This window comes from Stenella coeruleoalba (genome assembly GCF_951394435.1).
Source record: "Stenella coeruleoalba genome assembly, chromosome: 7".
Lineage (NCBI taxonomy): Eukaryota > Metazoa > Chordata > Mammalia > Artiodactyla > Delphinidae > Stenella > Stenella coeruleoalba.
In genome coordinates, this window is record NC_137153.1 from 51,148,339 (window position 1) to 51,171,337 (window position 22,999).

The window sequence follows — 22,999 nt, forward strand, 5'->3', positions numbered from 1 at the left end:
ACAGTTCTGACGTTCTGTGAAAGTATCCTTGTTCTTATCTGTATCGGTTGACACTGACTCATTTTTTAAGTCAACATGATCCATTTTAAAGGCAAGATGGGCACAGCAATCATTTGTCAGGGCACTAAGCTGCAGGATTTGTTTTACACTTTCCAGGTACCACATAGTCTTATTTAGAAGATGCACTTGGGCACCCTATTTGTTGTCTCACTCGAAGGAAAGCTAACCCGTCCCTCTTTCCTTGCCACCTGCTGCCCCTTTCAGCCCTCACATAAAGCCCCGGAACTCAGATCACAAAGACGTATAGCTATGTTTTTATAACAGGGAAAATACAACTTAGGATTTTGCTTCTTAGAGTTGTGAGTAAAATTCAAACGATCACCTCAATAGATATTACGCCACAGTCCTGCTTGTCAGAAATCATGTTCAAAACTTTGCGTTCAGTACCCCTAAACCTTGATAATTCTGCATGGTATCGACCCTGTTTAACAAATGAGGAAGCTGAGGCTCCAAGAGTTTAAATGATATGCCCGAGGACACACAGCTGTTAAATGATAGAGCTTGGATTAGAGGGTTGAATACTTTTTTTGTTTGTTTTTTTGCGGTACACGGGCCTCTCACCGTTGTGTCCTCTCCCGTTGCGGAGCACAGGCTCCGGACGCACAGGCCCAGCGGCCATGGCTCACGGGCCCAGCCGCTCCGCGGCACGTGGGATCTTCCCAGACCGGGGCACGAACCCGTGTCCCCTGCATCGGCAGACGGACTCTCAACCACTGCGCCACCAGGGAAGCCCGAGGGTTGAATTTTTAATATATGAGACTTTCATACATTTCTTTATGGACGATTTGATGATTGGCTCAAAATGAGAGAGAAAAGGCACTCGGCTAGCCATTTGAAAGAGAACGTTATACCTTAGAATGTATTTGTACTTTAGAGTATTCACAACTTAAGTGTTTCGCATTTTGCCTTGAAAGAGAAAAACAAGGTGAACATCAATATAGATGAAATTGTGATTGTGGCTGAGTGGTTACTGTGGCATGAAGGGTGGTCTTCTGCAGGAAGCCTGCTTGTTACACGAATGTCTCAAAAGGCATGCTTTTGATTTCTGAGCCCTAGGCCATGTTTGTATGTGGACACGTATTTTGGTACGTTGGCATTTTTATGTTGTTGGCCTAGGGAGCTGCTAAATAAGAGTATCTATCGCTGGTTATGAGGCTGTGAGCTGCATTGTCACGGCCTCCGTTCTCTTGTTCCTACATGGTGGTTTTGTGACCTCTTCTTTTTTTTCCTCTTGATAGATAAACTGCAGTTAATCCTTGTTTTAAGAGCACCTGGCAAACACAAATATGGGCTCATGGTTAAGAAACGAATATACATTTTTTAAATGGAAGAATTCATCTTATCAAAAAAAAATTTCCACCTTCATATATTTTAAGTGCTTGGGTCATGTCACTGAACAAAATTAAGATTTCTACTTAATTTTGTGGATTGTGGTGGATCATATAGTCTTTTGAGGGGAAATAGGCCACAAATATTATGCATAATGTATACATATATTTACATGGACATAGAAGAAATAAGACAATTGTGGATAAAAAAGAAAGTAAGGGGTATCAGGAGTCAAGCTGAGGAGTGTTGAATCATTAAATACAGTGGGCAAAAGGATTAGATATACATGAACTTATAATGGCTATTGCTAAAAGTTTGCAAAGAACTCAGCAAGGGTTTGCAAAAATGTATTTAGCGCTAGGCCTAGTTATTTTACCTGTCATTTCTGTGTGGAGTAGTGCAAGCTGATAATGGCAGTGCAGATTCATTGTTTCCAGTCAAAGATAGAGCAGTCTTGGTTTCTTTCTGTGTGTGACAATCCATGAAAATTAACTGGCATGGTTTCTCCACAGATACGTAAGGTATAGAAATAAACATTAATTCTTATAATATATCGTGCTTTATGGAGCTTTTGATTTAATACATTTAATTACTTTGAAAGATTTGGAATAAATTTACAAATATGCTAGATATAATGGTGTGTAGCAATCTACAAATTAATTGGTCTTCATAAACTAATGGTTGTTTATTTTTATTATTTCTCAAATAGATTCCTTAGGGGCAGTTTTTCAGGAGACTAACACACATTCTTTTCAATGGTAAGTGAGAAAAATCTATTAAATTCATATTTGGCCAAATATAAGGAAGCCAGCTGTTCGATTAAGTTTGCAAATTTAATTTGAAATCAGTTTCACTACTTTTCTTTCACCTGCATTGCTAAAGGGACCATTTTCAACAACCTTTGTAAAAACCTGGCAGTCAGTATTCAACTAGTGTTAGAATTTATTCATCCCATATATTTGGAGCATTTTATCCATTTCACTGAAGTTATTATTTTTGCATTGGAAAATTTTATCATTCAACTTTTTGGCAGTCATCAACCCATATAAATCAAAGTCAAGTCCCATTAGAGCAATACCATTTCAAAGGATTCTGTTTAACAGGATTCTCTTTAATAGAATTCTATTCTGTTAATTTTTTCTTTAACGGAAATAGGAAGTTTTTGTTTTGCCCACAAAGAAATCCTCTGTAGGAAATAGTACAGTCCAACAAGTGCCTTTGAAAGTTGCTTTCTAATTCTTCATTAGTGTGTAAATTTTAACTCTATGTGTGGAAACAAAGAAGAGAAAAGAGCTAACTTTGCTCTTTACTTTGGTTCAAAAAGAATTCTTTAGCCTCCCTCAACTCCAGCATGTCTCCAATATAACACCCTCCTACAGAAGAGCCGGCTGGGAACACAGACGTGCATGTTCCCAGCCACTCCATGCCATGAATCTGAGGGAGATGAAAAAGGGAGAGGAGCTGATTTCAATTAAGGGATTGCTTGGAGGCGGCGGACGCTGTGCTAGGGACAGTGATGAAAATGATTTCAGTTAATGCGGTGCTAACTCTGTCCATAGCTCTCTTTACAGCATGTCACGTCATTGTCACGTGTAAACCACATTTAACCTTTGTGGCGGGTGATTATTTCAATTATTATTGTACAATGGGTGTACAATTATCCCCGTTGTACAGGTGAGGAAACTGAAGCCCAGGGAGTCTAACTCTGCCTAAGAACATGAGTTTCAACTAGTTTAGCTGGGTTTCAAACTGTGCTTTGTCCCTCCAGGGTGAGGGGGGATGTGAAGGCTGGGTTGCAACAGCGTTTCTTGGTCCTTGCCATAACCAGGAAATGCTCTCCGTGATCTTAGAGAAAAATTTCTGAAGCAGCCTGTTATCCAGTCATGACTCATTTATTCTTCTGTCCTTTCTCTCATGTGGCACTTGGTACTGTCTGACGTTACAGTATACATTTATTTGTTGAGAATGGTTTTTTCAGTGGTGGCAGAAACTGTGTTTAACTTGCTGCTGTTCCCCAGCACGTAGAACAATTCCTGGCTTTGCAGTAGGCGTTAAATAAATTTTTACTGGACGAACATATGAATCCACTTGACTACAGTACTTCACTCTTCTCAAGCCTGTGCCCTGCATTGCTGCAGATTCTCAGAATGAAAGGCTCAACCCCTGCCTGTCCAGAATAAAGCACTTTCCATCCCTCACCCATTGACTGCCCATTTCGCAGAGCCAGGCCCAGTGGCTGTGAAGCCCTTAAATATGATTTTTAGCCCTGAACAACTTTTGACCCCACACAGTTCAGCTGTGGTATCCTTGTGTGTGGAAATTATTCTTACATACAGTCCCTGAAACGCTGAAGAAAGCCAGGTTAAAAAACCCTTATTCTGTCTATAAAACTAATCAGGAGACTCAGATCCTTCAGCCCTAATATCTCTGAGAGTAAGTCATCTTGAGAAGCAGAGAAAACTCAACCAGCAAATTTATTTCAATAAAGAAGACTGAGTGTAGATATTCAGTGCAAACGATTTGATAGTGCCACATGCCCCAGAAATCCTTAAAAAATATCAAAACGAGGCCCCTTTTTATTTCTCTTCCTTGGAAATATTGAACCCAATATTAAGTTTGCTTTGAGAAAAGAAGAGGAAACATAAAAGGCATTTATATCCAAGGCTAGCTGGTAATCTTCTGCAGGCCCTTCTGGGTTAGAGTAGCATTTCAGGTGCCTAAGTTCTAGCGGGCCCTCTACTTCGTCGTACTTTCTGCTGCTGAGATGATCTCCAAACCCTTGCCTTAAAACTTTGATCACATGGTACGAACCATTGGTCTCTCAGCTGCATCTGGCACCAGGTGTATTTTGTTTGACCTGGATGTGTTTTATGTTTGTTGCCAACATTTCAAAGTTGGGGAAGTTCACATTAAAATTTATATTTCTACTTCTCTTGAAATATCAGAAGATTTGTCCATCCTGGACCTCCATGCTGTTACGACAAAACGTTGGGCTGAGGTTGAACAGTGGCTGCCCTTTCAGTAGAGCCCGAACTCTCCAGTTTGCCACAGTCCTCTCCACTCTCTTACAGTAGCGTCCATACTTGCTTCCCTCAATTACTTGTCTGGTTCCTGCAGAATTTAAGCACTAACTGATTCAAGGTGACCTTAGAAAGGCTACACTCTTGGTCATCACTTCATGCCTTTATGCTCTCCTCCTGAAAGAGCTGTGCATCTGTGCTTCCTGCAGAAATGCCTAAGTTTCGCTAGGATGGCAAAGCCCTTGGGAAAGTCTCAAAGAACTGATTTGGAGACTGGCTTGTTTCTCTCTTCCACTGAGATAGGAATATCCGATTCAAAGCCTGTGGGATTAGAGAAGATAGACTGTAGCCTTCTCCTCCTTCCTGAGCTTTTTCCCATCAGGATGAGGCTCAGTGGAAACTCTCAGTAGACCTTGAACAAGCTGTGCTAATAACTGGAGTCAGCACCTGCTACCCAGTGTGTGCAGCGGGCTAAGCACATTGACAGTCTTTCTTCTGCCCTCCCACTCCTTTTGATTTTCAACACTCTTCTCCTAATGCAGCCCATTTTAGTTGACTTTTATGTGACCCAGTGGATAGAAAGCTTAATGTCAGTGCCATTAAATCAGTACCTACAGAAATAATCTGGAAATGCTAAACTCTGGCAGGAAGTATGTTCTAATTAATATTAATAAACGTACAGTGAGCTGAAAACAAAAGTGACTTCAAGTAGGAAAGACAAAGTACAGCTCCTCTGGCTTACTTGCAATATGCAAAGAGTCTCAAGAATTAATCTTCCTTGTTAAGTATTTCAATTATTTCTAAAAGAAAGTTTCCCTTGTTTTTTAATTTACTTCACTGGTTGAAGGGGATGTGAATGTTCCTTTGCAAGGATGGAGTTTTAGGATTCTGGGACTCTTATTAGTGTCTGTGTGGTTGTGTGCATGCACGCTGCACAAGAGAGATGGGATTTTAATTGCTGTCTTTTCCTAGCCAAATTTCTTTGAGATGCCGTAGAGTTTGCCCTGTATGTCAGCTGGGCCATCAGAGGAATCACTGGGGCCTGTGTTAGGAAAAATCATGCCAACTTCCCGTGATCTTCAGAGAGAGAATTTGATTGGCTGTGCTCAGATCAGATCTGAATCTCACAGGGTTATATTAGACTTGGAAAAGTTTTGTGTACTAGAAATGTGTTCTGTTGTTATCTATGAAAAAAACTGTTAACTTTAAAATGCTGTTTTCCTTTTACCCAAGTAATTCCTGCTTATCCTTTAAAACTAACCAAGAAGACTTTAGAGCTCCCACCCACTCCCTATCTGAGCTAGGTATGCCTTTCCATTGCTCCCAGAGCATCATCTGTAATCTTCTAACATACAATCTTATGATCAGTGTTTTGTCTCTGCCGGATTCCAGGCAGTGTCTCCTTGAAAGAGTGTCTTTTTCTTTCATCTTTTTACACTCAGTGCCTATCACATAATAGGAGCTTAGTATATGATGACTGAATAAATGAATGAGTGAATGAATACTAATTGGATGAGTGGATAGATGAATAAATGCATTTGTTGCTGAGTTAGCATTGTTTCTGGATTTTATATATGATTGGACTAAAATACATTTTCCAGTGTATCTTCACTTGTCATTTTGCTTTCATTTTATGGGTTTGCATATCCTGATTTTAGGTTCTAACATACGACATGTTTAACATAAACATGAAGCATTGTTTTTTCAAATTGTTAATCGGAATGTTCTATGAAAAATGTGCAGCACTGAAAAAAGGACTTGGCCCTAGAGGAAGCGAGGGTAAAAAGGAAACGTTTACTGAAATATTGACAGGTTTGGCTTCAACAGGGCAGAGGAGGCTGATAGAAGTTGTTTTTACCTCTAGGCCCCTTTTCCTGCAGGGAGAAGATGGAAGGAGATTTGCCACCTTCTTCCCTGATGAGGAATGTCTCTGCAGGAAGGGACAAAAGCACCTCAGACTCTGAATCCTTGGGTTTAGCCCGTCTCATGGACATCTCTTTAATTGCATTACAAAAAGAAAAATCAAACTCTAATGCTTTTAGAGGAGGTATGAACCCTCCTTCCAGAGCCAGTCTTATGGTAGCTGTCCAAATGGTGAAGACATTTACTCCATCTCCTCTTGCTCTCTCTCTGTCCTAGGTTTTACTCTCACTATTTCTGTTAATAGAGGTTTAAGGACTTGCCCAAGGTTGCAGAGTTCAAGCCTCCTGCCTTTCATTTCGCTACAACCCCATTGTTTTGTAGGCACCTTGGTGATTCCACTCTCAACCAACGACAATAAAGATTTTTTTTTAAAACGTGATGTAAAATGAGAGCTTTTGAGTGAAAAAGTCTCAGAAAGCAAAGACCTTTCTGTATGGCAGACCTTTCTTGAACTGAAACTTTAAAGAAAGCATGTTGCTTTTGTTGACGGCCTCATGCATCAGAGCTTTGTTTTCTGTGTTACTCTAAAAGCCAGGCAGCTTAAACCTAAGACTTAAATGTGTTCAACACAGTAGTCCTAGCTCTGGGGGCTCTGTAGATAAAATAGTTTCAAAACCACACCACACCTCTAAAAATACTGCAGAAGGTAAAAACCAGGTTAGAAGTTTGCCTTGAGCTTTTAGCACAAAGGGGACACAGAAAGCCTAAGGTAGCTGTAAATCTTTCTTTAAACTTGTGCTATCAATGTGGAATTTTAACTCAACAGCAGAATTATTTCTATTTGGTAACTATTATGGTATAGTGTGTATAGATGAAACAGCTGCTGAAGCTCATGGAAAACTACAAGCTATATGTCAAATTACGGGTTTGAAAGGACTATTAAGGCGTCATTCATTCATTCATTCATTCACAAAACATGTAGTTCTTCCTCATGCTATTCAGTAACCCTTAATTATCCCAGACAGATGAGGAATATTGGAGGTTGTGACTTCCAGAGAAGTTGTTTCTGTTTTGTCTTCAGTAACTCATTCAAAAAAACCAACCAACCAAAAACACAACCAACCAAAAACTTCCTGTATCTTAAAATTTTAGGAAAGACGGCAGCCAAACTTACTATCTTCCATTGCATAAAAGCCCTTCACCTACTTGGAAGATACCTCATAAAAATTTTCCTCACTGCTGCTTCTGAATGCTGAGCATAATAAAAAAATTTTTTGACCTTATAGGTTAATTTTTTCACTATACCCTACCTATGACATACATGTTTAATGAAAATTAGAACAGACTATGAACTTTTATAAGAAAATTACTCCATCCAGTCTCCATTGAACTCTATTCTGTTGTGACTCAGTGAGCTCTCTAGATTAGTCATTTTGAAAATCAATCCTCTGAAACAAATTTCTGACCTCTCCTCTGTAATATGTCACTTTGATAGATTATGTTTTCAGAACCATGTTGGGAAAGGACTTTAAAGATCCATCTAGTCCAAGGGTTTTTTGTTTTGTTTGTTTTTTTTTCACTTGGTGTCCATTTATGAATGTCCAGGGAAATGTGAAGTCTTGGACATTATTAATTAAAGGGCTTGGGTGTTTTTCTGTGCAGAGGGTCTAAAACTTTTATCAGATTCTCTAAAGGGTTGGGGACTCCTAAAAAAATTAAGAATAATTAAATCATACATCTCTCTTTTACCCACCATTTTAACTTGGGCAGTTTTACGGCTTGCCTGAGGTCCATTGTTAACAGTCTTTGGATTTCCTGTCTTGTAGGTGTAGCTCATAGTTGGCCAAAGTGAATTCCTACCAGTAACAGATGAGTAGGGGGCCTTGCGTCGTCTTTCCACATAGCACTGTCAGTACAACTGTCTTCGACATCGTGACTAAATAGACAGAAGTGGGTCTGGAATGTCCATAATCCATTTGGATATCATTTTAATGTCCATAAGAGTATTGGGGCAAAGGTAGGAAATACAGGAAAAGAATGTGTATTCTGCTGTTAAGACATAGGTCTTCAGACTTAAAAGAGGAGATATCAGTATCCGAAGAAACATGTAATTCAGTCAAAGTGGTATAACCATCTGAGTGGCAGTTATAGGCTCTAATCTGATATAAAATTTAGAAATGATGTGACTAAAATCTTAGGAACCAGGTATGTGACCACCAACTTTAGTTTGAAGTCCCTCATGTAGAGTATAAATAGGACTCAGGATGTCCTATGAGTTTTACCAACAAGAATCCAATGAGTGTCCTGGTCAAAATCAATAGTTGTGTTTATTAGCTGGAAAAGTTGTAATCTTTTTTTAGCCAGAAAGGTTTTAAATTAAATATAGAAATATTTAAGAGAATCAAAACTTAACACAAGGAGCTTTTGTGTTAAAAAAGGAATCTGTGTGTGTTTGTTATTTAAAGTTTTTATAATATTTAAGAGAATTTGATCTGGTAGAGTAACAGATCAGTTTCATAATTCCAATTTAAAATGTATAATTGAGTAATTGATTTAGACTTGTGGTTTTAGGTTGAAATATTACTAAATTAATCTACAGTGTTGGAATATTTAGAAGAACTTGATTCACTATGTTTATAAGTTTATTTGATTTAAGAGGTTTATTTAATTACTCAGGAAAGTTTTAAGTCAGACAATTGAAATACTTAAAGGAAATCAAATACATTAAATTTATAAATGAATTTTTAAATGTTTGAAGAGCTTTAATTAGCTGTTTATAAATGAAGCTAAATGTTCCTCTAGGTCCTCTTAAAAGCAATTGCTAAAATTTACTAGATTATAAATAGAATTAAATTTGTAAGCTGAAATGAGAAGCTTAAGGAAAAACTAGGCTTTTAAATTTGTAACTTGAATAAATCCAACATTAATATTTAAAACCAAAGCACCATCAGACTAATCTTTTCTGAGCACAGAGGTCACCCTCAAGGACTCTAGCAACCTCACGTTTAATGCACACTTTTTGTTTTAAACAAGGATTGTTCTTCACTTCCATGGAGAAGCACGCATTCCTTTTTTTCCTAGAATTATGAAGTACTTTCAGTAGTTTTCCTTTTTCCATTTTTGATAGTCCCATTTTTGCTGGGAAAGGAAAAATCAGTGCAAATGTGATGTTTGGGGAACAGGAGTGGTAGGGATTGTTACAATCTAAATAATGCATACTAGTTGGCTAATTATTGCTTGGTGATTATCCCAGTGAATGCTAACATCTTTTGTTTTGTGTTCCATGAGAAGTCGGAAATTTAATGTCAAATCTCTTACATGAAAAATGTTGGTACCAATTTTTAAAAATAGCTGGAAGTTGAGGGTAGGGTGGGAGCAGAAATCTACATCTGAGACTGAATTAGCTTGCAGGTCACTTGTTTTAGGACTTTGGTATATAAGAAAGTGCTCTGAACAGTGATGTAACCTGATGTCAGCTGTCCCCTTGTCATTCTGTGCCCCAGAGAGATTAGAACTCCGTGACTTTCTGAGCGTACCTAGAATCAGCTCAGACCAAAGCATTGGTAAATAATGTAGTTTCTACTGAAGATTTTGAAGAATAGGAGGAGAGGGAGTTTAATGTATGGCCATGCCCTCATGTCACATTAAAACACAAGAAAAACTGTATTACAGATCCCCCATTACATATTTCTTTCCTCCAGTCTTTTCTACACAGCTGCTGTGCTTTGGGTGGGGAGCAGAATGATTTTTTTCTCCTCCTCAACCTTCACACAATACCCAGTAAATTAGGCTTCTGTTTCCTTCCCTGATTCTCTTAGGGGTCTTCAAATTCCACTCCTTTTATTAAGCAGAGCAATCCAGTTTTGTCCCACACTTAAGCATCCTGGGCACTCAGCCGTACTACTGCTGCTGCTGAAATGGATAGAAGTCCAGTGGCCATTCTGGTCGCGGTTGAAACCAACAGATATCAGTATCTGAATGTTGAGCACTCATAGCTCGCCCTGTGGTCCACCTCCAGGTGCTGGCACTTGTCTCCTTTCTGACTCTTGTTCTTGTAGCAGCAGCTGTAACTGCTGCCCTTCCTACATCCCCTCGGCCTGTGCCATTTCCGTGCACACTGCACCTGACTTTCAGTGTTAGCGCCGGCTTCTCTTCTCCGAGCTTTCTCTGCCCTCCCACAGCAGCCGTGCAGGCTGGAGGTGCCTGGCAAGTAAGGCCCTCCCTCCGCCCCCAGCAGCGGGTGTGACGGCAGTTGGTGTTTGAAAACACCAGCACCTCCTTCCTCAGGTGGGGGAAATATGAGGCTGCTTCTCAGAATTCCTCAGTGGGGGTGAGCTCCAGTTGCCCATGCTGGTAACCAATTGATGATGACCCCTTGATTAACTTTCTTCCTTTTCCCTGCCTCATGTTTTTACTGATGTTTCCCTGAATCACTTCCCAGTTACATTCTGGTCTCCCCCTCTAGATCTACTTCTGGGGGAACCTAAACGATAAAATAACCTGAAACCAAATGCCACTTTAATGAAATAAGTTAGGCATGGAATTTCGTTAGCCCTGAGCAATCTCAAGGGAAGGCATATGCCTTTCCTACAGAACTCTACAGAGTCTGGCACTTAGGCCCAGCACTTCTCTTACTCACTAGAAAGAAAAACGTGCTCTGATAGTAGCCTGGACTTAATAACGGGGCCTGGGTATTAGAAAAGGACGTTCTTCTCTCTGGAAATTTTGATTCAACAATTTGAATTTTAATAAATGGTGCCGACCCCTGTTTTCTAGACAAGATCAATTCCCAGGAATCCCATCCCAACTTGAGGTAGAAGATAATGATGGTCTGGGCGAGAAGAGGGTTTCCTCTTTAAGCCCTTCCACAGTTGTCTTCACACAGCTTCAGAACGGGGCTGCACTAATGGTTTTCTGCTCAACTCTGTTCGGGGGCCAAGTATACTCATGGGCCTAATGGATGCTTACGAAGTCGTTCATTATTCCTCCGATCTGCCTCTAAACCACCTTATTGGTGACTCCACCGCCCCTGGGAGGTTTGCTTCAGGGAAGACATTTAAAATTTCTAACCACTGACCAGGGAGTGGCTTACTCACGCAAAGGATGCAGTCTATTCACTCTGACTAGGCTCTAATGCACAGACTGTAAAGTATTCATAAGCTTCCCCTTTGCCTCAAAACAGAACCCATTTCTCCATTTGGAAAAGGTAGGAGAGCTTTAAATGCCTCCACAATGCATCTGCTCACTTCTGGGTTCCAGTTGTTTCTCTCTCCTCCTTGGAGGGTGACTCTGGTGTGCTCTGCTTTTCTTAGCCATCTGTCCTTTTGCATTTGCTCTCGCCTCACCTCCCTGTCTCACTTTTCCCTTCAGCCTTGTTTACAGTTCTTTTTCTGGAGGGGTGGCTGCGGAGTTGACTTCCCAGGAAAAGACATTAAATTATTCATGAGGAAGATGGTGCGGGCTTACGGGGTCTGGGAGAAGGCAAACTGAATACACAGTAAATGAAAAAATTTAAGCATGTTAATTTTAATACTTGAACAGGCACTGGCACGTCTGTAGCCCCTCACAAGATGTAGTCTTCTGGATAGCCTGTGTTGTAGTTATTTTAGTCATAAATGATTTTTTTCCCCCTCTGTCATTAAATAAGAAAAAGATTACCTCTTACAGCCAAAATAGCTCCCTTGGGTACTAAGTAATATAATTTATATCATAAATAGAATAAAAACACCTTTATTAGATGGTAGTGACTGGGGAAAAACAGCATTTTATTCATTTTAGTATTGACTCTGTTTTATTACATTTAAGCAGAGTGGGATTTTGACAGTTACTGAGAGAAGTACTCTCAACTTTTATCCGTGCTTCAGCTACCTTGCTTGAAAGATGCTTGTTTTTCTTTTAATGTAGAAACCAAACTGTTGGTGACTGATTCTTTTCAAAACCACAAGGGCTACCTGTTGAGTTTGTCTGAGATCAGGGCTCCCAGGGCTTTCTTCCTCTTGGTAGGTTCAAGTGAATGGGGCCACAGAGAGCGTAATGTGCAGAGCCCGAGGTAGAGGACCCATGAAGATACTTTTCTTCCTCCTTCCCTTCTTTCCTTTCTTTTCTGTTTTCCACAAATATCTATTTAACACCTGAGGATCCAGCAGTCAACAAAAGAAATCCCTTCCCTTATGGGTCTGGAATATAGGAGGAGATGGACAATAAAAAATAAAGACACATGGGCTATGATATAGGGCGTGTCCCTCATTCAGCACAGGTGTTCTGGGCAAGTGCTGTGTTAGGTACCACCTGCAGCCTTTACTGCGTGGTGGCTGGCAGTCATACTTAGACTTTCTGTCATGTTTTGCCCAGGAGATGACAAAAATAGGATATCACCTCACCTCTAGTTAATAGAGGGCATAAAAAGAATTACTGGAGACATTAAAGGTCTGTTTTTTTTGTTTGTTTGTTTGTTTTGTAAGTGCCACTTACGAGAAAGGTGATCTTGGTCAAGTTATCAGACTTCCGCATCTCAGTTTGTTCTACTGTAAAACGATAACGGCACCTGTCCCTGCGGATTGTTGTAAGGGTTAAATGAGTTATTTTTGGTGTACCTCCAGTAGTGCTGCTGGCATGCAGTAAGTGACATACACATGTTAGCTTTTTGGTCTGCTCTCCTGCCTGAGGCTTGAGCTTTTTGTCTCTGTTGGGTTGGTTGGCTGGCTAGCTTCTGCTAAACAGCTCCATTGATGGAAGTCGGAACCTTCTGAACTTTGCCTGCCACTTTGCCTGTTAGTGCCCTTTCTTGTGTAGAGCTGACATATCCCTTTCTCTCATGTGGCTTCTACCCCGTGGTCTTTCCCCTTGGGGATCAGTTCAGAGGAATTCCAGTTCTTCTTCCATGTGATGCCCTCCTGATATTTGAAAAGAGTATGCACCATTTGAGAGTACTTTGCACTGGGCTAAATATCCCACGTCCTATAATTTTCTCTCAAAAGACCTGGTTTCCGAGTTAGTTCTAGTCTCATCCCAGGCTACTAGGACACACACACACCAGTTCCTCCTTCATATCCTGTGGCTCAGGGTGTCCTAATTATCCTAGGTGCTCTCCTCTGATCTATTTTCTGTTTGTCTATCATCTGTTATAGGATGGGATGTCCAGATATGTATGAATAGCCTACTGACTACTAGCTCTGCAATGTACAAGTAATGAGATGGAAGAGGCCCTGCGCTCATAGAACTACATTCTAGTGATGGAGACAGATAATGCTGTTTCATATTGGATGGACAGGGAGGGCCCCTTTGAGGAGGAGATCTCAAGTGGAGAAGGAACCAACTGTGCGACTATCTAGGAAGGAGTGTTTCAGGCAAAGGGAAGAGCATGTGCAGTTACCCTGAGGTGGGAACCAGCTTAGCCATCAGATCAAGCAGCAGAAAGAAAGGCCATGTTGCTGGAGCAGAGTGGATGGGCAGAAGGAGGAGAATACACTAGATGACGGTCTAGGTCTCTGCTTATCATATGGGATCCTGGCCACAGCTCTCCTCTTGCATCCGGAAAGTTTAAAGATTCTCAGGGTTGGAAGGGACATTTCCCAAACGCCCCAGTCTCTCTTCTCCACAGTACTCATACTCAGCCTTCACTCAAGCTGTACTTAGGTTCTTACGGCACCCTCTGTAGCGGCACTATAAACACTGGAGGTGCTTAAAAAATACGCAGGTGCCCAATATGTAACTATTGCAAAAAAAATTTTTAATGAATTGCCTTCCTAGAATGCTAGTGCCAGGTTCCCTCACACTTCTGTTCCTTTACACATACTGTTTTCTGCACCTGAAACTCCTTCATCCAACGTGTGAACTCCTGTGCATACTCTATAAAACCCAACTAGAAGGCACTACCACCTCTGAGAGGCCTTCCCCCTCTTTGTATAACCCAGCCACACTCCAGTAGTTAGAGGAGCACTCTGTTCTTTCAGCACCTGTTCACATTTCTAGATTAGCCATGTATGACTCTCTTGAAACTGGTTACTTATTTCCTTATCTCCCTCTGCTAGTCTCAAGCCTCTTGCAAGAGAAAGCTTCATCTTGCGCAGTTAACCCTAGAGTGCCTGAAACTTACTTGCTCAACCAACTGATTGGTTATTGAACATTAACTGAAACATGCCCTCCAGGATTTGTCTAGTCTGCTGTTTCTCAGTGGGAGCATGATTTGCATGTTGGGTAGTAGAGTTATTTGTTGTATGGAGACATCCCTTGCCTTGCATCCCACCCCCTTCACTAAGTGCCTCAGTGAATTTCCAAACACCCCTAGGGGGCAGTCGTGGCCCCAGTTGAGAACCATTGCTGGCCCATTAACTTATTTATTCATCCAAGCTCTGTGACCAGTGTACGTGTTTTAAGTAACACTGAGGCAGGAATTCATTGCTTCTCATTCTGCCCATCTTCAGTCATCTCTGTAGGACTCTTCTTCTTCATTATATCAAAATGTGCCTCTCCTTATTATAGAACCAGACTTGGGTCTGCTTGCCCGTGCAGTCAAGCCAATCTCCTGACATCGGGTTGTGGTGAAGGAAAGTGCAGCGTTTATTGTAAGGCGCCATACAAGGAGTCCGTGACAGGTAGTACTCAAAAAGCCCAAACTTCCCGATGGGTTTCATCAAAGCATCTTTAAAGGCAAGGTAAGACAGGGGCATTCCAGGATATGTGATCTGCTAGTGCACAGTTCTCTGATTGGGTGATGGTGAGGTAACAGGACGGTGTCATAGGGGTTAACATTGTCAGTCGTTAGATGCCGGTAGGTCTGGGGGGTTCATGGTCATCAAGTAGTTAATTCCTTTCATTTGGTGGGTGTTTTAGCACCTGTGAAACAACTCAGGAAATGTGCATCAGATACTGTTATCTAGGTACTTCAGAGAGGAGCTACAGCAGAGGGTATGGGGAAGGGGTCTGTTCCAGGAAGCCCCACAGGGTCCTGCTTATATCCTAGCATCTAAACGTTGATTCTGGTATGACTGTGTAGTGTAATACAGAACATATCCAATCTTCTCCTTTTGTGATAGCCTTTCAACTATTTGAAGACATTTTTTACTGCTCTCTGTGCATCTATAATTTTTCCTTTCTCTAAGTGAAACAATACTGATTTTTTTTTTTTTTTTGACCATTCCCTATGACATGAATTTGAGTGATCTCAGCTCTTGGTGTCAGTATGCATCCACTCTGACTGTCAGGCTATAATATTTTTACTCTACTTTCACAGTTGGCATTTTCTCCATTGTTTACAACTCAAGCAGGGATAGACCTGCAAGGTGTTTGTGTGGGCAGTATTTTTAAATGCATCAGGTCACATAGATGTAGCCATAGCCAACTCTTCTTTGTGAAACGATTGCCTCTTTCTAGGCTTCTAGCACGTGGCAAAATGTTTAGCACCTACTGTGTATGCAGTGCTATGTTGAACAACACAGAGGACAAAGAGAAATGTGAAACACCACTACTGTCAAAGAGCTAATGAACTCATTAGAGCAGTTTACAAACGTGAAGAAGTTAAAAGCAGTGGTATGCCAGTGAACATTTAACAACGGCTCTGTGGTTTGGGAGTGGAGAGAGAGCCTGGATTTGCATTTGCTGATTTTTGTGGTGTAAACTCTCCTGTCATGACTGATCGCAAGTTGCCAACATGATGTCACAGCATGTGACGTCGGAAAGAGAGGACGGTAACCCTCCATTTTATATTATTTCCTCCATACACATATAACAGACAAAAAAAACCGTGAAGGGCATCAGTCATAGTAAAATATAAGACAAATAGCTAGGAAGTGTTATATTTTGAGTGTTTGCTACCTTTGCTTTTAATATAATTTATTTAAGTATAATTTTATGTAATGTAAATTTTAATAATGGCTGTTTAATAACCACCTCTCAAAATTCCTGAAAATTTAACAGTTAGCTCTCACAAGCTGATGTGAGCTGACTCCAGCTCACTACTGGAAATTCAATTTATGACACAGTATGATGGGGCATTAGACACAATGTGCAGACTAAAGGGCTTGGAAATTCAGATAAGAAAATAGTCACTACATTTTGTGTTGAAGTAATCAGGAAGATTTTCCTGGAGGAGGTGGTAAGACTTGAAGAGCACACAGGATTTGGATTAAGGAAGAGAAGGGAGAAACATTATGGCTTTGCAGTATAGATGAAGATGGATAGCATCTTAGTAACACAACAGCTAATATTTCTTGAGGGCCTACTCTGTGCCAGGCATCGTACCACACACAGAAGTGTATAGTTTAACATAACTGTCTTAATTAGCCTCCTTTTAAAATGAGGAAACTGAGACTTATGTCAAGAAACTTGGCTGAAGTCACACAGCTAGTAAGAGTTCTTTTGCTTCTCATGTTCATCTTGTCTGAGATGAATTTCAGGTACCTTTAGTAGAGGCAGCCACACCTGTGAGCATCCTCTGGCTTGCCAGATCATCTGTTCATACATCAGCGTTCATGATTATAGACGTCAACTAGTGGTTGCAAATACTCTTAGCACTTAAACATTCCCATCCACGTTTTCCTGATGGACAAAGCACTAAAGAATGCTTTCCCGTGGATATCACTGGGTCTTTTTTGGGGGCGGGGGGAGATGGCATGTGACCAAAAACCCAGATGAAATTAACTTAATAAAAAGTGACACTTACTGGCCACAAAGCTGAAAGTACAGAGATACGTCTAAGGTCAGGCACGTCTGGACTCAGGGATTCACACACTATTATTGCTCCATCTCTCCTCTGTGTTTGGCACCGTCATAGGCAGGCTTTCCCTTGGTGAGGCCAGATGTCTGCCCTCAGTTCATGCTTACATTCTCACCACTCTAAGTCAGGCAGAAAAGGGAAAGCAGCTCTTTCTTCACAGTGTGAAGAAACTAGGACTCTTAGGCCATATTCTCCTTGGCCCTGGTTAGGCTGTACCTTCATCGGTGAACCACCCGTTCCGACCAGGAGGATATTCTCTTCCTTCTTCCGGCCAAGAGTGAGTCACATGCCCTTCTTCACCCCACAATACACGATGAGAGTCAGGGAAGGAAATTCCTCAGAGGGAAATGAAGATGCTGTTAGCTGAAGCCCATAATACCTAAGTAAGGAAGAGAAATAGGGGACAGAGGAATAGACAGTCATAGAGGAGATGATGACACAGTAAGCACAGAAATCAGAGAGAAACCGTACTATGAACATACAGAACACAACTATATAGACACATGTAGAACACATATAACACTTACAGAACAATAGCTCCTGTATGGGGAGAGAAACTGTGCCCATAAGAAGTCATTTCTTCAACATTTTTGGAGCACCTACTGTCTGCTAGGCACTGTGACAGTTCACATTCACATTCTCATTTTTTTTTGGTCTTTATACTTAATTGAAGAATAAGCTGCATGTATTTAAAGTGTACAGTTTAGATTTGACATATGTATACACCCGTGAAACCTTCACCACATCGAGAAAACAAACATTTCCATTGCCCCTAAAAGTTTTCTAGTGCCCATTTGTAATGGTGCCCAGCGCTCTCCCTTCCCTCCCTCCTCAGGCAACCTTTCTAATCTGCTTTCTGCCACTATAGACAGTGATTTGCATTTTCTAGAATTTTATGTAAATAGGAGAATATAGTATGTACTCTTTTTTTAATATGTTTTTTCACACAGTGTAATGATTTTGAGATTCACCCATGTTGCATATATCAATAATGTATTCTTTTGTGTGGCTGAGTAGCATTCCAATTGTATGGATATGCTCTATAATTTGTTTATCCATTCACTTGTTGATGGATGTTTGGGTCGTTTCTTGTTTTTTGCAGTTACAGATAAAGCTGCAGTGAACATTCATGCCCATGTCTGTGTGTGAACATACGTTTTGGCTTCTGTTTAGTAAATACCTAGGAGTGGAATCCCTGGGTCAAATAGCAGGTATTGTTTAACTTTGTCAGAAATTGACAAATTGTTTTCCAAAGTGGTTGTACATTTTACATTCCCACTAGCAGTGCATGGGAGTTCCAGTGCCTCCACTTCTTGGCCCATTGTATGGTCAGTTTTTTTAACTTTATTCATTCTAATGTGTGTATGTAGTTAGTGGAATCACAGGTTTTAATTTACATTTTCCTGATGACTAATGACACAATCCCATTCTGACATTATTTCTTACCTAGAGATGATGTGTTTTTTTTTTTTAATTAGGAAAAATTTTTCTGTAGATATAGACTAAGCTCTTTTGAACTCCCTGGGCACAAAAGGTGTTATTTCTGTGTCAAATAATGACATTTCACTCATACAGCATCTCCCTTGACTTCTTATATCCATGAAACTTTTCTAAGGAAATTAGTTGCAAAGAATCCTCTCAAAGTTTTGACTCTTGAAATCATTGCTTGAAATCAGAGTAGTTTAAAATAATGAAATTTTAGCAGACTTGTAGCTGGCCCTCCTTTTTCTTTCTGTGACTCAATATTTGCATATAGAAATTTATTAGGAGGTCTATCTTTAGAAATAGTCAAGGCAAAATCTCTCTTGAGTCTCTTCTCTCTGGAAAATTCTGGACTCACAGCTGGAGATAAAGTGACATAGTAAGGGAGAGGAAATTTACATTACTGTGAAATGGTGCAATTATCTTTCTTTCTGGAGTTGCTCATATCCACACATCCGCAATATCGAGCATTGTCATGAGGTTGGACTTTTAGAAATAACCACTTGATTACTGTGCCTGCCTCTGTTCTGACGCTGTGTTTTACTTTTTCTAATCTTAATCGGATGCCTCTGATTAAGTCAGTATTTTCTGGTGCACATGCACGCGCACAAAACTTTAATTTGAAGGAGGAAATCGGATTATTTATCTTTGTTTTCAGGTTTCCAACTTTCTGGCATTCAAGTCAGAGGCCTGCCTTTGAATGGGGTTCCTGGGTTTCCAAGGCAATCATCAACCAGTATTCTGTCCAGCAGTCTTTCTGCTCACCTCCAGAATTAGTGGTGGTTCAGTTGTGTTTGCCCTAGTCATGGAAGGAAGGAGGAAGAGAAACGATGAGTGGCCTAAGGGTTTTCTTTAAAGAAAGACTTCAGGGCTATGCTGGCAGCACATTTTAAAGAACTCCATCTAAGTTACAGTAATCACTTCTAACGCTTATTAAGCGTTTGGTGTGTGGCAAATGCTGTGCTAAGTTATTTACTGGCATCCTCTGTTTTAGTGAGGGGAAGCAGTATTGTTATCCTCCCATTTGTGGATGTGGTTCAAAGAATGTAATTTTCTGAAGATCATTGTGTATGTCTTGGCAGAGTCTGGGTTTGAATCTGGGCCTGTGTGTTTTAGAACACATTTTAATCACGACGTTGTATTGACTTGACTGGGGCAAACACTTATTGGCTTATCAGAAAATATGGAAGAAGATCCATTTTTATAGCCTTGGAAATTTTTGCCATTCATGTCTCTAAAAAGCTTGTTTTCTGCTGGCTGAATGAGGAGATTTTAACGACAAATAACGTGCTAAGCACTTACACTATACCTGCATGCTCCACTGAGGGTCAATAGACTGGCTCCACTGAAATATTCCCAGAAAGAAACGTCAGCTGAAAGCGAGATGAGACAGACGTGAGCCTTAACAAATTGCTCCACTTCCTTTTCTTCTTTTTCAAGTTCTGGATGCCTATATGCCCTCCTGATGAAACACCCTTAGAAGCTAGTTTTGAAAATGCCCTTAAATGTCATTGAGACCCTTGTGTTGGTTAATTTTGTGTGTCAGCTTGACTTGGTGATAGTGCCCAGATCATTGTCAAACATTATTCTGGGTGCATCTGTGAGGGTGCTCCTGGATGACATTAATATTTCAATAGGTAGACTGCCGGCCTTTGGAGTGAAACTGTACTCACCCTGCAGATACCGGCATTTGTCAGCCTCCATAATAGTGTGAGCCAATTCTTGATAATAACTCTTTACATTGTACACACTCACACTCTGTTGATTCTGTTTCTCTGGAGAACCCTGGTTAATAAAGACCCTTAATGCAATTTCCTCTACATAACTCCATGCCAAGAGATCATTCAGTCTGTGTGTAATCAGAAAGCATTTCCCACTCTCCTGGCTCAGGGGGAAGTGGGGTTGGTCCCATTCAGCTCTGCCGGAGTCTAATGGTTTGACCTTCCCTTTCCAGCCTCTACCCTTTCATCTCTGGAGCTGAAAGCACCTAGGACACTGGAAGGCTGTAGTGGGAGTGAGTTTTCTCATGGGCTGTGTCTTCAAGGCTGAGCAGAGACTCTGGGCATGGGTGGGCTCTTCTACCGGGCATCTCTGTGCTTGCAGTGCTGGTGCTGGGGGTCCCCGAAGTGGGCAGCAGGCAGCACCCTGAGGCATAGGCAGTGTGTGCACCTGGTTCCAGGGGAACTTGTGCCATCTGTAAAGGTGGACTTGGTTCTTACCTGTAGGGTCTCTCCAGGGGAGGGGCTGTCATCCTGGACTGCACCAACTCAGCATTCACGAATCTCTGTCTCCAACTTCTGCCCAGGACATGGTTTTATTTTCTAATGTGAGTTTTGCTGTTGTTTAGGCTTTTGGAATACAAATGCAAGAAAGGGCTCCGTTTTTCTCCGCTCTCTGTTCCTTCCTTCCGTGAGGCAGTGAGCACCAGCCACCTGGCTCAGAAGGGTACAGAGAAGGAAGGGTTAAGAAGGAAAGGAAAACTCTTGGTGGTGGGCTGAGGAAGTCAATTAACATTTCAAAAATACCATCTTTACATCTGCTTCAGGGCAAAAATGTAACCAACTCCTTTTCCTCCTTCCAATCCAGGGAAGACCCCTTCAATTTTTGGAATGTGGTGTTAGCATGAACTCGGTTCCCTCCAGGTTTAACGTCTCCACTTCCTTCCTTCATTCATCCTTCAACTATTCATTCCCATGTGACATCCATTTAAGCCTCTCTCTTGTCCGGCCTGATCACTTTCTCTGAATGTGCTTCATGTCGTGCTTAAGATTTGTGACTGAGACTGGGCACCACCTGTGGTCTGAACAGGCCACGTGCATAATTTCAGATGATTTCTGTTTCAGTGATAAAAACCACCCAACCCCTGCAGTGCCAGTGTGCTTGCGTGTATGTTCGCGCGCACACACACACACACACACACACACACACCCTCCTGCTGTAAGTTAGAGCAAAACCAAACACAGAATATCTTCCTGCAGCTTCACTTTGTCCCCAGAGTCTCTAATGGGTTGGCGGGCGGGGGGCATGCAGCTACCAGGAACATTGTCCACTTAAAGTCAGGTCCTGCAGGATCCAAGAAGCTTAATTTTGTGCTGGGCTAGACTTTATATCGTGTCTTTCATCCCCATTTAGAAAGAATTTACATATTCACTAAAAATCTCTGTGTATAATTCTTCCATTTAAGGGGATATTTGCAAACTTTAAGCTTGCTGGTTGCTGAACCAAACTCAGGTCGTCGGAGGGTTCCATCCTCACCTGGGGAAAAAAGCAGTCAGTGTGCAGATTTCTGGGCTGTGTCTCTCTGCCCTCCATTCTCCAGCATCCCGGAAAGCCCATTCATTCACAGCACCGTGGAGCACGTTATTGCACTGTAGCAGTGGCTTCACCTGGCTGGAGAGAGGTTTGCGTTATACAGTGTGCCCTGGTAGACCTGGCTTTGCCAAACAGCACAGAATTTAAAGCTGTTTTCTTGTATTTTTCCCACTCCACATCCCTGAATGCCCAGGGTTTAAGAACATAAGAATTCTGATTAAAGTTTTTCCAGAGGATTGTACACCTGGGCATCTCTGTCAGTGTGAGAGTACACCCACCACCCACTTTGGAATATAACGGGTCATGCAAGACTGAGCACACAGAGGGACGACGGCCAGATCATCTAAGAGAACTCTGACCCCCATCCTCCACAGCACTTGGCCCATTAACGTCAGGACTTGGTCAGTGACTGCCAGTTCCCCTATTTTTTACCCATTTCCAAGTCAGGATCAACCAGAGAAAATCAAATATACTTTTCAAACCGATCAGTTAAGATGCTCTGCTTCTGGTTAGCCCACCTCCAGCCTCCCCATGCCAACAATCTCCAGTCAAAGCATACCCCATTCTTTTAATTTTTTTAAAATAAATTTATTTTATTCATTTATTTTTGGCTGTGTTGGGTCTTCGCTGCTGCACGCAGGCTTTCTCTAGTTGCAGCGAGCGGGGGCTACTCTTCCTTGCAGTGAGCGGGCTTCTCATTGCAGTGGCTTCTCTTGTTGTGGAGCATGGGCTCCAGGCTTGTGGGCTTCAGTAGCTGTGGCATGCGGGCTCAGTAGTTATGGCTCACAGGCTCAGTAGTAGTGGCTCGCGGGCTCTAGAGCGCAGGCTCAGTAGTTGTGGCACATGGGCTTAGTTGCTCCGCGGCATGTGGGATCTTCCTGGACCAGGGCTCGAACCCATGTCCCCTGCATTGGCAGGTGTATTCTTAACCACTGCGCCACCAGGGAAGCCCCCCTTTTTTGATTATAAAGCTCTCTCACTGCCTTCCTGTCTGAGTCTCTGCCTAATGCAGGTGATGGTGTGTGACTCCTTACTATACCGAGCCTGTGTTGGTTCTCATTTGGGCGGTCTTTATTTATGTACATTTCATTACTTAATCCTCACTACAGCCCTGTGAACAGACTATTACTGCTGTCTCCATTGTTCTGATGAGGCATAGAGGGGGTAAGTTATCTGCACAAGATCAAACGACTACTAAATGATGGATCAGGATTCGAAT

At 41.5% G+C, this 22,999-nt stretch overlaps 1 long non-coding RNA gene across 1 annotated transcript in view; it reads left to right on the top strand.

The window, feature by feature from the left end:
• The window catches only part of LOC307189096, a 28,402-nt gene extending 12,117 nt beyond the window's left edge, over positions 1 to 16,285 (top strand). The window contains exons 3-4 of the long non-coding RNA XR_013829103.1: positions 2,099 to 2,147; positions 14,754 to 16,285. This is a non-coding gene — a long non-coding RNA (uncharacterized lncRNA). The remainder of the gene's footprint in view (positions 1 to 2,098; positions 2,148 to 14,753) is intronic.
• Positions 16,286 to 22,999: the final 6,714 nt, after the last annotated feature.